Below are 12,867 nucleotides of genomic sequence, written 5' to 3' on the forward strand. Positions count from 1 at the left end.
TGCTGTGGTTCACATAAAAGCCTTGGCTTGACCGCTGGACAATAAAGGACCACAAGCAGAAAGCCCTGGACAATGAAAGGCCATCTTAGATCTCCGAGTGCCAGCCAACTCCTGGCTGACTGGCCATGGCTACATTCCATGGAGCTGAGAGACCACCCAGCAGAACCCAGTCAACCCACACAATTATGAGATAATGAGTGGTTACTGTTTTTCAGCCACTCTATTCAGACTGATTTGTTAGGTAGCAAAAATGGAACTAAATAGCATTATAATTTATCCAGTCCTTTTTTCCCTTTAGATTTTTGTTGATTTTGTTCTCTCTAAATTTGGGGGGACTGTATGTATGTATGTGTGTGTGTGTGTGTATGTATGTATGTTTGTTTGCTTTTGTAGTGGTGTTCTACTCTACAGAGATTTCTAGTAGGCTCACTTTAACATCACTTCCTTGGCTGTTTGCAGAACCCTGAAGAGTTTTGTGTCAATGATGTTTTTTCTGGTACTTTGAGATAAACTTTTTTAAATGTTCTAGCAAGTTTTATATAAATGGGTGTTCTATCATTCCCTTTGCTCTCTCACCATAATGCATAAGGAATCAGTGTCCAGCTGTTCTCCCAATAGTGTACATGCTATCTTAATAATCTCACCAGTAAAGTCAGTTCAATTACTCACGTATTTCCTGAATTCTGATTAAAGGAAAATCAGCATGATAAATTCCGCATAAAGATACCAACACAGTCAAAATATAATCCTTACTTTCAAAAAAATTAGAATTGGGTTGCAAAAAGGGGGAAGCAGCATAATTACAAATTACTTTAACAACAAATTAGCTTAATCGAAACACCTCCCAAACTGCACAACTCTAGGAGGCAGATTTGGTGCTTCCAGAAGCTGTTTAATGGGTGGTACTCAATAGCAGAGAAAATGAGCTATGACTGAAAATAGAATGTCCTTCAAGAGTTAGAACTGTGTCATTTGTCTTTGCCACTCCATTCTCCAGTTCTAAATAAGCCTAACTCGGTTACTGTTGTTGAGAAGATCACTACAGGCTTTAGTGGTCACATAAGTCTTCATCAAAGAGAGTAGTATGACATTGCATCTTGCGGAAAGAGGACAGTGAAGGAGGCAGAACAAGGAGACTAAACAGGCTTAAACAACATCTCCTTTCAAGCAAAAAATCTTTATCCCAGCACTCAGGAGGCAGAGGCAGGAGGATCTCTTTGAATTTGAGGCCAGCCTAGTCCACAACACAAGCTGCAAGGCTGTCAGAACCACATAGAGAGATCCTGTTTCACACTAGACTCAGGATTATTATAACAATCTAGGAGTCTTGAAAATTGTCCTACTCAATTCACATCCTCTTCATGCATCTCATATAAGAAAGAAGAAGGTAAGTGCTGCCATTAACAACACTTTAGGGTCTATCTTCTACCTTAAAGCACTTTGCTACCTAGAATCACATTATCAGGGGAGTCTAAGTGTTCTGGATCTAATCTGTAAATTGGCAGGACGAAACACAGCCCCCCAACACCACACTGCAGGATCAAGAAGCATGTCTTGAAAGAATGTCACAAATCTAGAAGGCAAGAGGAGAAACCAAACAGCTGGAGTCTGCAGAAAAGGTGGGGGGCTGATGAAAGCAGCTAGTTTGGCAGGGAGTCAGTAGGAAAAGGGTTTTGTGAAGATACTGCTGAGTGCATAGTCTCCGTCTGCTCCCTCTTCCAGAGACATCTACCCTGACAGGCACATATTGCTTTCTGAAGAGAAGTGGGTGGTATTTTGTTTCAGTTTGGATTTGGGTTTTTGGCGTTTTGTTGTTTTATTTTGCCAGGCTTGGGTTTCTTTTGGATGTGACACTGTGCTGACACCAACCTAGCTTCATTCGGGTTAAAAGACATTGAGGCTGGCTAACTAGAGCAAGGAAAGGAACATTCCCAATGTGTTTTGCAGAATGCAATATGACTTTAATCCAGTACCTTCAAAAATTAATTTACCATAGAGCTTTTCACGTGAGACCCCTGGTTTGTAGCAGGATAAAACAGTAAGACCCAAAGTTATTACCTGATGATTTGGAGAGAAACACAGCATTGGATATCATTGGCAGAAAATATCACTACATTTATACTCTGCCTGTAACAAAACTATTTCCATTGCAGATTTGGTTCAAAGCTATCTGTTTTACCGTAACTCCAATCAGGATGGAAAAAACTTCTATCATGAAATAATTTGCAAGAGGAAGGTGCAGGAGAAACTGAGGAGGCAGGGACAAATGTTGTGCCTAGCCAAAAGAGCAGGAGAATGCTGATCTTGCAGGAAAAGCAATAAGCTAAGCACAGAGTTCTCACTGCTTGGAGAGATGAGAAGCTTTGCACAGACAGAGACAGTAGTTGATATGTAAGAAAAGCCTTCCATGAAATCAAAAAAGAAAAACTGAATAGCTTAAGACCATATAAACCAAGATGAGTATTCAGTAGTTAGCCCTGGAAGCAAGAAGAGACTCAAAACAAGACCAAGGCAGATGGGAGTCCCGACCCAGCCAGAGCGACTCACGTTAGCATATTGTTACCCCTGGTTCCACAGTGACTTGGCACTGGAAGATGACATAAAGAACAAAGTTGATCCTGGTGGAGCTCTACTTCATCATTATGGTTTTTTGTGTATTCATTCACACAATTATATAAAAGAACATGTATATTCCTCTGAGTGCAAAGTGCCTATCTCGATTTCACAAAGCCCTGAGTTAAACTCACAGTCGAAAATGTGACTAGATCAATTAACTAAGAAAGCAACTAAAGATAGAGTCAAAGAATTGTTGAATATCATCTAGCCTAGAAAGTTTTGTTCAATAAGTTCCTACCAAAACTGCTGGACACATTTTGTGTTTCCACTTTACTTCCCAAGGCATCAGACACTTGCACAGAATCTTAAGTCTTCCATTTGAGAGTCATCATCTCTGCCCATTGCTATGTGGATGAAGATTATTTAGCCTGAGTGTGCATCACTTGTTGGAAAATGAGAATTAGCATTCGACACAAAGATGATCATCAGGCAGCATAGCAACATGAAAGAAAAATGATGTCAGGAGATCCCTCTATCAGAGTGGCCAAGCAAGCAGGGTGCAAGAAGATGGGATAATGAGACAGACCAGACTCTCTAAGGATCCTACTAAAACTGAAGGTCAAGGTTTGGAGTTGGGCCAGAGTAGGATCCAGCAGCCCGTGTGCCCCAGCAGCCCGGTTAGAGAGAGCTTTGGCATCACACCCATCTGTGTATGATACACATAAGACAAAAGAAGATGAATGAGCCCATCTGCTAGGGATGCTCTCAGCCAAGTCTTGACTGAGAAGTCTCCTAAAGCAAACAACTTGGTAGATACATTTTTCTTGTCTCTCTCTCTCCTCAACTATGCAACGATTGAAAAGCAGTTCCTGAGGTGGAGAGATGATGGCTCAGCAGTTAAGAGAGCTGGCTGTCTTGCAGAGGACCTGGATTTGGTTCCCCTCATCTGCTCAGTGGTTTAGAACCAACTGTCTGTAACAGTAGTTCCAGGCAATCCAAAGCCTTCTCTGGGCTCTGTGGACTCCTGCATACACATCATGTGTATGGTGCACATACACTCGCCTGGGCTCACATACATATGCATAAATAAAAACAAATAAACTTATAAGGATGGTTTTTAAAGAAAACCAGCTCCCAGTACATCCTTTGGGTTATAGTCTTGATTTAAATCTTCCTCATTGTATCATCTTGCTATCTCTGCCCTTATGGGCATGAAGAGTTTTGTGGGCTCACCCCTACAATTCCCCTTTTAGTCTAAATAGAAGATTTAAATTTGATACAAATTTCAAACATATACAACATATATACATGGAAGGTGATAAATAAGTTGTACTCTACTTATATGTTAAGCTAGACATATCTATCCCTTGTAAATTCTAAACTTATCTGAAAGGGATGCTCAAGTCTGAACACCTCCTTCCAATCGCAACCCTAAAATAATTGAAAACTAACATTAACAGCTGTAAATTATCCTGTGATATCAACAGTAAGGAAAGTGGAATTCTAGGTCACCTCTTGTTTACCCCTGCCCAATTCTCCATACTCAGATAAAAGTGCCCTTTAACCTGAAGAGAACAGCCCTACCCACCTTCACCCATTTGGCCCTGGAGTCCCTATCTGCAGCCTGAATAACCCAAGCTGACCACATCACAGAGCAACAGCTCTGGGCAATGTCAAGAGAATCTGGGTCATGAAGGTCCAAGTCAGTATCTCTTTCAAGGTTTCCCAAAAGTGCCAGTTCTGAGCTCCTCAGTTCCAGGAGTTAAAACACAGAGAGAAACCAAGACAGAAATGTACATGTGCTTTATTTCACAAGCCACTCTGAGTTCTCCATGATTCTTTCTTGGAAGTGGGTTTTCCATCAGAGAATGAGGATAGTATTTGCTGCTTCCGTGGGATCTATTTTGGAAAGTACAGAGCACATACAGATTTAAAATATTATCCCTTCTGACTGCCTCTTTTCTGTTCCTGTCTTAGTGCCTTGCATACTAATACTCTTAAAGCAGCAAGTATAATATTATACACTAAAAGAACATTTCCATTACCTAATGCTCCTGTTCTGACCCCATCTGCTTTACAGAATTTTTCATATAAGAGAATTCTTTGAAACCCAGATCAGCAAAAGTTCTGTTTCAGTGAACAATTTGTTCCCTAAGTGCAAAAATAGCTTCTGCAAGTAAATCCTATGTTAAAAATGGCATTCGTGAAAACACAGTTTTACCTGTGTTATATGGAAACGTGCTTGGAAATGAAATTGCATTGTGAGTTTGTTGCTGATGTTTTTGGAATTTGTATTGCTATTAATTAACGTCTCAGTTCATCCTACCTCCTCACCTCGGGACTTGTTGCTCCTGCCACGCAGCACAATGAAAGCCCTTTATTCAAAGAGCAGATTCGCTTTTCAATGAGCAACCGCTCAGTATACTTCTGTAGTCCCTCCTTCCTCTACTTCTTTCCCTTCCTCTTCTTCCTGACCTCATAATCCAGCTTTGAAGTTTGATTCTCTGATTTAAATCTAACTACAGTGTTTATTCCTCCAGCCATTACCCGTGCCTCTGCAGAAATGAGCATATTGCTTCTGGACACTGGGAGGCAGGGAGACAGCCATGGCTGGTGACTCAAGCCTATAATGCCAGTTACATGGGCAGCTGGGTCAGGACAGTGGCAACTTCAACCTGCCTGGGCTATGGTCACAGTGAGTTCAGTGCCAGCCTGGTTAATTTAATGAGACTTTATCTCAAAAAAAAAAGTTAAAAGGGGGTTGGGCCCTCGGTTCCTCTCCCAGTCCTGCAGAGCAAGGAGAAGGAAGGAGGGAGAAATGAGAATGAGAAAAGTTGAAGAATATGCTTTGATTGCACTCTAACCAAAATACTAACAATGACAATAATAATAATGTGGAAAGACAGTCACGCTGGCACACGCCTCTAACCCCAGCCAGCAGTAGAAGGTAGGACCATGAGTTCAATCTGGGCTTTGTAAGAAGACCCTGTATCAAGTAAAATAAAGTAGAGACGTGGAAAAAAAAAAAGACTGAGCCTGGTGATATACATACACCTGTGTCTCAACATTTGAGCAACTGTGGACAGAAGGGTTAGAAGTTCAAGGTCATCCTTGGCTACATACAGTTTGAAGCTAGCCTGGCCTACATGAGACCCTAAATGAAACACACACACACACACACACACACACACACACACACACACAGGAGAGAGACAGAGAGAGAGAGAGAGAGAGAGAGAGAGAGAGAGAGAGAGAGAGAGAGAGAGAGAGAGAGAGAGAGAGAGAGAGAGAAAACTAAGCACTAAGTTAATACTGGCCTCCAAAACCAGTACAGAGTCACAAACTACTTTTCGGGGATGATGACATTCTTTTCTTTGTATCCAAAGAAAGCCCAGTACACGTTTCCCTGGTGTCACCCTGAGGCACGTGAGCAGTGAGTGGGTTTAACTGATAACAGCATCTTTATTTGCTGGCATTTAAATGTGCCCTTTAAAGACTGAAATCAATTACATTGTGCCTAATTATAGTCTGGCGGTATACTCATGTACCTATAGCAATCCAGTTATTAGGAATAAGCTTCGCATCTTTCCTGCTGATCCAAAATGATGGCAAATTATGATGTGGTAATTAGATCAAGACCTTACCTAAGAAAAAATACACTGCAAACTGGATCTTTGCAAAGCTCTCCTCTTTTTTAAATTAAATTTTACTGTCTGTTTTTTATTTCATCTCACCTTGCCAGCGTGATGTCCTTGTAATTCATTCTCTAGCCCAGGTGGATTTTGGGCAACTTAGGATGGCAGATAAAACAGCAAAGAGATGACGTCATCCTTTAACAAAATTGCACTATAATTCCAGAACTGTGTGTACTCTCATTCATCTGTCTTTGCTGACATTACTCCACAGGAAGGTTTTCTAGGGCAGATGTGCGCTCCCTTGGCAACAAAAATGGTAGGGAATGCACATCCATTTCAAATCCCGAGAGGAAGAGTTTCGTAAATCTGTTTTCTAAATGTACTGTGAATAATGGAGAGACATCAAATGTCCTCAAGCCTGTTCTGATTAAAAAACCTTCAAGAGTCCAAGTTCAAGGAAACCCCCCAAATGTTATTCATATTATAAAAAACGTTTTCCTCATTTAAAAGCACACTTTGACTCACAATAGTATGCAAATTAAAGCAGTCTCTATCGAAAGCAAACATGGATATGTTAAGAAGTTACTGCGTTTTATGCTCATTTGATAAGGAATCGGAGCAAAAATTAGTAAAAGATCATTATACAGGGTCCCATCCAAGTGTTCTAAAACAGCTTCAAAATCGAATACAGACATCAGAGAAACAGGAAAGGACCTTCTGAAGAGAAAGGTGAGCACTCAGAGAAATGGTACAAAATAGCAAAAGCAACCCAGAAACAAGACTGAGGAGAAACCTCAGGATGGATCAGGTGACACTCCTTCACCTTTGCTCTCTGTCCTAGCTAGGGACGTCACCATGACAAAAACAACTTGGGAAGGAAAGGGTTTATTTGTCCGTCACTGAAGGAACCCAGGACAGGAACTCAAGCAGGGCAGGAACCTGCAGGCGAGACCTGATGCAGAGGTCATGGAGGAGAGCTGCTTACTGGCTTGCTCCTCACGGCTTGCTCAACCTGCTTTCTTACAGAACCCAGAACCACCAGCCCAGGGATGGCACCACCCATAATGGGCTGGACCCACTCCTATCAATAACTAATGAAGAAATTGCCCTACAGGTTTGCCTGCAGCCCAATCTTACCGTGTCATCTTCTCAGCTGAAGTTTCCTCCTCTCCAATAACTCTAGCTATGTCATGTTGACATAAAACTACCCAGAACATTCTTTTTTTACCCCTTGGTTCTTTGGGGGCATTTGGGTAATGTTTCAAAAATATATTGAGCTGGGGAGATCAGTTAGACACAAAGATCTAATCTCTTGAACACTTGTTTTCAGAGCCACGAGTAATGGTACATACTTGTATTCCCTGTGCTGTTAGAGACAGGCAGATCCCTGGGGCTCTCATTCCCCGGTGAGTTACAGGGGAGTGAGAGATGGATGGATGAATGGATCCTGTCTCTAAAAAAGGGGGGAGGGAAGAAAAGGTACACACCAGCACACGTGCTCACACACAACAAAGAATACATTTTAATCTCTTCAGAATACAGCTCATGCACATATTTTTAAGCTTTATTTATTTGGGGACTGGAAAGATGACTGAGCATCGAAGAGCCCTGGCTTCTCCTGCAGAGGATGATTCCCAGCAGCCAAATGACAACTCACAACTGTGTGCAACTCTAGTTCCAGTGGACCCAATATCCTCTTCTCTCTTTCATGGGCACCAGGCGTATCCAAGCTGTGCAAACATATATGCACACAAAGCATTCATATAATAAATAAAAGAAAATAATTTATTAAAGTAATCTTCAAAAGATTGTTTTGAAAATACGATGGTAGCTTAGTCATAGAGCCTGAGTTCAATTCCCAACACACACATAAAAAGAAGTCAGGCATGGTGGCACAGGGTTACAGCCCCAGCACTGGGGAAGTGAGACAGGCAGACAACTAGGGCTCATTGGCCATCCAGCTTCGCCTACCCAGTGAGCACCAGGCCCTAGTGAAAGACTCTGTCTCAAAAAACAAAACAGGGCCAGGTGTGGCGGTGGTGGATCTCTGTGATTTCGAGGCCAGCCTGGTCTACAGAGCCAGTTCCAAAACCACCAGAGCTATATAGTGAGACCCTGTCTCATAAAAAAGGGGGGGGGAGGAAGGAAGGGCTGGGCGGTGGTAGTGCACGCCTTTAATCCCAGCACTCAGGAAGCAGTGGCAGGAAGATCTCTGTGAGATTGAGGCCAGCCTGGCCTATAGAGTAAGTTCCAGAACAGCTAGGGCTGTTATACAGAGAAATCCTATTTCAAAACAAAAATAAGAAAAGAAAAAGAACGGGGGGGGGGGGGGCACGGGAGGAAGGGAGGGAATGGGAGAGGGACCTGGAACTGACTTGTGAAGCAACCTTGATTCTTATCTAAATTTAAACTGGAAAATAAAATTAAAAAAAAAAAGAAAAGAAAAGAAAAAGAAAAAAGGCAAGCAAGGAAAGAAGGAAGAAAACAGGTGGAAGGGGAGGGGCTGAGGAAATGGCTCTGTGGGTAATGTGCTTGCTATGCAAGCATGAGGACTTGCATTCACTTCCAGCAATGCATGAACCTGTGATCCCAGAGCTCGTGAGCAGACAGGAGATGGATACAGGAGAATCCCCAGAAACCCAAGGACCCTGGCATATCGAGATGAGAATCAGAGACCTTGTCTCAAACAAAATGGACGACAAGAACCAACTCAAGGTGTTTCTCTGCACTCCATATACATTCCATAGCACATGTGCGTGAATCTACACATACAACAACAACAAAAAAGGTGAAGTGACATCCAAGGTTGACATTTAGCCTCCCCACAATTTCCCACTTCTCACTCCAAACCCCTAGAATCCACCTCTCCCATCCCTGGAAGTCAAGACTAAGCAGAGCTACTGCTGTGGAATAGAACATTTGTTTAACTATGTAAAGATGTGTTGCTGTTTCACCTTGCCTGCCTAAAGCACCTGACGGGTCTAATAAAAAGCTGAATGGCCAATAGCTAGGCAGAGAAGGGATGGGCGGGGCTGGTGGGCGGAGAGAAAGGGGGAGCCAGCAAGCTAGCCAGGGACCAGACAGACACCGAGGAAGCAGGAAAGCGGGTAAACAAGCCTCAGGGCAGCACAGAGACTAATAGAAATGGGTTAACTTAAGGATTTTGCTTTTAAATGCTAGCCAGAAACAAGCCTAAGCTAAGGCTAAGCATTCCTGATAAATAATAAGTTTCTGTGTTGTGATTTGGGGGCTGACAGCCCAAGAAAGCCTTCTACAAGCTATCACTGTCTTCTCATTATCTTTGTGCACCCCACAGACCTCTTAGACGTCTACTAAAGCCTATGGATCCCCCTCTTAGAAGAATGCTTGAAATGTGCAAGCAAAAATACAAAGAATTACAAAGGAAATCAGTTATATGGCAAGACAGTTCTGTCACTGAGCCCTTAGGGACTTGAGGGCTCCAGGGTATGGATCTGCAAGCTCTACTCTTAGTGTTTCCAGCCTGTGCCAGCAGAAGGATGTATACGCATGGCAGTCACACGCAGTGTGCCTTCTGCAGTGGCCGCTGTCAAGACTGTTTGGCCACCTCTAGCCAGTGCATTCTGCTCTCAGCCTCTGTGAGTTTTACTGAGGGCTGACCCATGGTTCATTGCTGCTGTGTGCTATAGAGAGTCCCACACCATATCCTGCCCCAACTCTTCACCAAGAAGAATCCTCTCCTACAACATCTCTCTTTGCTTCCAGAGAGCGCAACCTAAGACACTTACCTACTGTCCCTTAGGTTGAGTTTTCTATTTATTGACTTCCTGGGCAGGATTCCATGTGTGTGTACATGGATCCAATGCATTCATTTAACAGCCTCCTGCTGTTCCGTTCATGATTTGACCATAACTAATGCAGCACATTTCCAGCACAAACATTTCCAATAGTTCCTCTCTGGAAACTTCAAAATCTCATTTTTACACATTTAAATGCAATCACTGCCTTTCCATGTTTTAACTATCTAGTTAGCTGCTAGTGAGGCATTCATCAGTCTCTTGAGCTACAAAACTTCAGTGCCTTGATATCTTTGGGAATACAGCTCTATTCCCAATGCAGCTTACCTTTGCATGTGACAAGCTGGGAAGCTTCAGCAGGCCCCTGTCTTTACAGCCCCAAACCCAGAACACCAGATTCAGGGCCAATTTCCATTCTTAACTGGCTAGAAGGCCTGTAAGGGTTTAACTTAGACCCTCTAGGCATGTATCCCTGCTGGCTGAAGGGTCACCTCTGTTTAGTGATGACATTGGATAGCCCAAGTATCTAAGATACTTAAAAAACAAGCTAGAGATGCAAGCACAGTGTGCTCCCCTTTTTTTGATTAGAAGTGCACATAAGCACGAGTTTTGGTTTCTCGTCACATGTCTGACCCAGCGGACATGCAAGAGACTTGGATTGGGGGGTGGGGGCACAACAGAGAGCTAGAGACATACACACAGAGAGAGGAAGGACAAGCAAGAGACTGAGGTGAGGTGGGAGGGTGACAGAGACAGACGGACAGACAGACAGACAGAGAATGAACTGGAAAGCTGAAGGACAGGAAGATGAAGGAGACTTTTATTCCAAGTGTGTGCCCTTTTAGTATTACACCGTGTGTTTTCTCAAATAGCAAATACAATTTAATCTTGTGAATGTGTATGCTATGACAGTAGGGTTTTAGGCCATCGTGGATAGGCAGAAAAGTAAAACGGAGTGTTAGAGAGCAGACACACCATTTCTAAATTCCTCACTTTGCCAGAAGCCATGGGGTATCCATAAGAAGCACCAAGTTGGAAAGCAGGAGATCGGGCTCCGTACCTCAGCTCTGGTCCCAGATCTCTGTGCAGCTCCAGACCAGCTGCTTCATCTCTGATCACACATCTCCTGTTGTATAAAAGTTATGACAGTGGCACTTGTGAGCTATGTGCTTTAAAAATAATATGGTTGTTACTGGAGAAATCTCTTAATGCCCCTGGGCCTCTCTGTTCTTCAGAATCAGAAAGTTGGGCAAAGGGAAAGATGCATGGTTCTGAATCTTTACAGAATCATGGACTTGGCTCCAAGGATTCCTTCTCCCTTTGAAGGGGCCAGTCCCTCACCCAGCCCCCTGCTTTAGCAGCCATGACAGGCTGTGGAAAAGACCCAGCAAGATGTAGGCCTCTGACTCAGCACCTACTGCTTAGTTTCAGCCTTCTAACCTTGCCAGACCTGCCCCCGTCACTAGGAGGTCAAATACCTTCCACGTGGCAAGAAACCAATCAGAAGTTAGCTGACGGGGCCCTAGACATGCTTTTCGGTGCTTTACGGTAACAGTGGTGTACCAGTGGCATGCAGAGCATAGCAACCACCCTAGGAGGACCTATAGGCAATAACAACCAGTTGACCAATCAACACAGGACAGGTTACCCAAGCCCAATTCTGAGACTGTTGCATACCCCTAGACACTCCCCCCAATAAATTGTGACCCCTTGCTGGGCAAGGGAAGTGAATTAAGACAGTTAACTCATTAAATAATAAAGGACTCTTTGCTTTTTGCATCGGAACGAGTCTCTTGGTGATTGGGGGTTCAGAATTTGGGCATAGATTGCCTCCAAGTTCAAACAGAGAAGAAGCAAAGAGAGACATTTGCGCTTAGAGATTAGTTCAGCATGGAGGTGAGAAAGAGCTGCCTAACTCTGACGCTACCAATTAAACTAGCAGTTGGCAGACTAGGAACTTTTTTGTTGTTGTTCTTGATGCTACCTAACTGAACACACCCTGTTGGGGGCAGACCAGAAGAAATGTCACTCACAAAGAAGGATACACTGGGAGAATCAAATAACAGGCTGCTTATGGTTAGCAAGCCAAAGCCCATGGTGCTGCCAGCATGGAAGAGTTACACAGGAAGTTGCGTACAAGTTGAGCTATAGTTTGACCCTAAATTAACTTGTAAGCTCCACCTGCCTCACCTGCCCAAGGACCAGGCAACTTCCTAGAATTCTGGGAGTTGTAGTTCTGGGAAAATAACAACAAAGCCTCCTGGGAACGTACAAAGGCCCATGGGTTTTGGCCGTATGAGCCCAGACGCCATGTGCCTAGGGGCAGTTCACCTGAGATGGATGGTCTTAGCCAAATTCAATCTTGGTTGTTATTTAATATTTTAATAAAAGCTTTCTTTAATTTGTCCAAAATGGTCAAACTGGTTTTTCTACAGTGAATCTCAGAATTAACATTATGAGATTGCAAACACTGGAATTCATTATGAAAAGGGCCAACTGAATGACAGTGTGCTAATGTAATAAGGAACAAATCTCTCAGTGCCCTCTTGGTTGGTGGAAGATGTTCTCCCTTCCTCTGAAGGAACCAGACCTCACCCAGGCCCCTGCTTTGTCAGCCATGACAGGCTGCAGAAAAGGCCCAACAAGATGTAGGCCTCTGACTCAGCACCTGTGCTAAGTTCCTGACCTTGGCCCAGCCTTCCAGTTCCTAGGAAGCCAGAGGCCCTCCATGTGGCAAGGAACCAATCAGAAGTCAGCTGGTGAACTCTGGGTGTGCTTTGTGGTAACAGTGCCTACCAAGCATAGCAACTGCCCTGGGAACGCCTACAGGCCATAGCAACTAGTTGACCAATCAACACAGGACCAGTCGTCCAAACGCGGAAGTGCACGAATCCTGAGAT

General features: G+C 43.5%; 1 long non-coding RNA gene across 1 annotated transcript; it reads right to left on the bottom strand.

Annotated features, from left to right (window-relative positions):
• Window positions 1-7,715: 7,715 nt before the first annotated feature.
• Window positions 7,716-12,102, bottom strand: LOC110339549. The gene is made up of 3 exons (XR_002381609.2): window positions 12,001-12,102; window positions 11,028-11,093; window positions 7,716-7,921 (listed from the first exon to the last, which is right to left on the bottom strand). It is a non-coding gene; the product is annotated as an uncharacterized LOC110339549 (long non-coding RNA).
• Between the last annotated feature and the right edge of the window lie 765 nt (window positions 12,103-12,867).

The sequence above is a fragment of the Mesocricetus auratus genome, unplaced genomic scaffold (genome assembly GCF_017639785.1).
Source record: "Mesocricetus auratus isolate SY011 unplaced genomic scaffold, BCM_Maur_2.0 Super-Scaffold_100020, whole genome shotgun sequence".
Taxonomy (NCBI): Eukaryota; Metazoa; Chordata; class Mammalia; order Rodentia; family Cricetidae; genus Mesocricetus; species Mesocricetus auratus.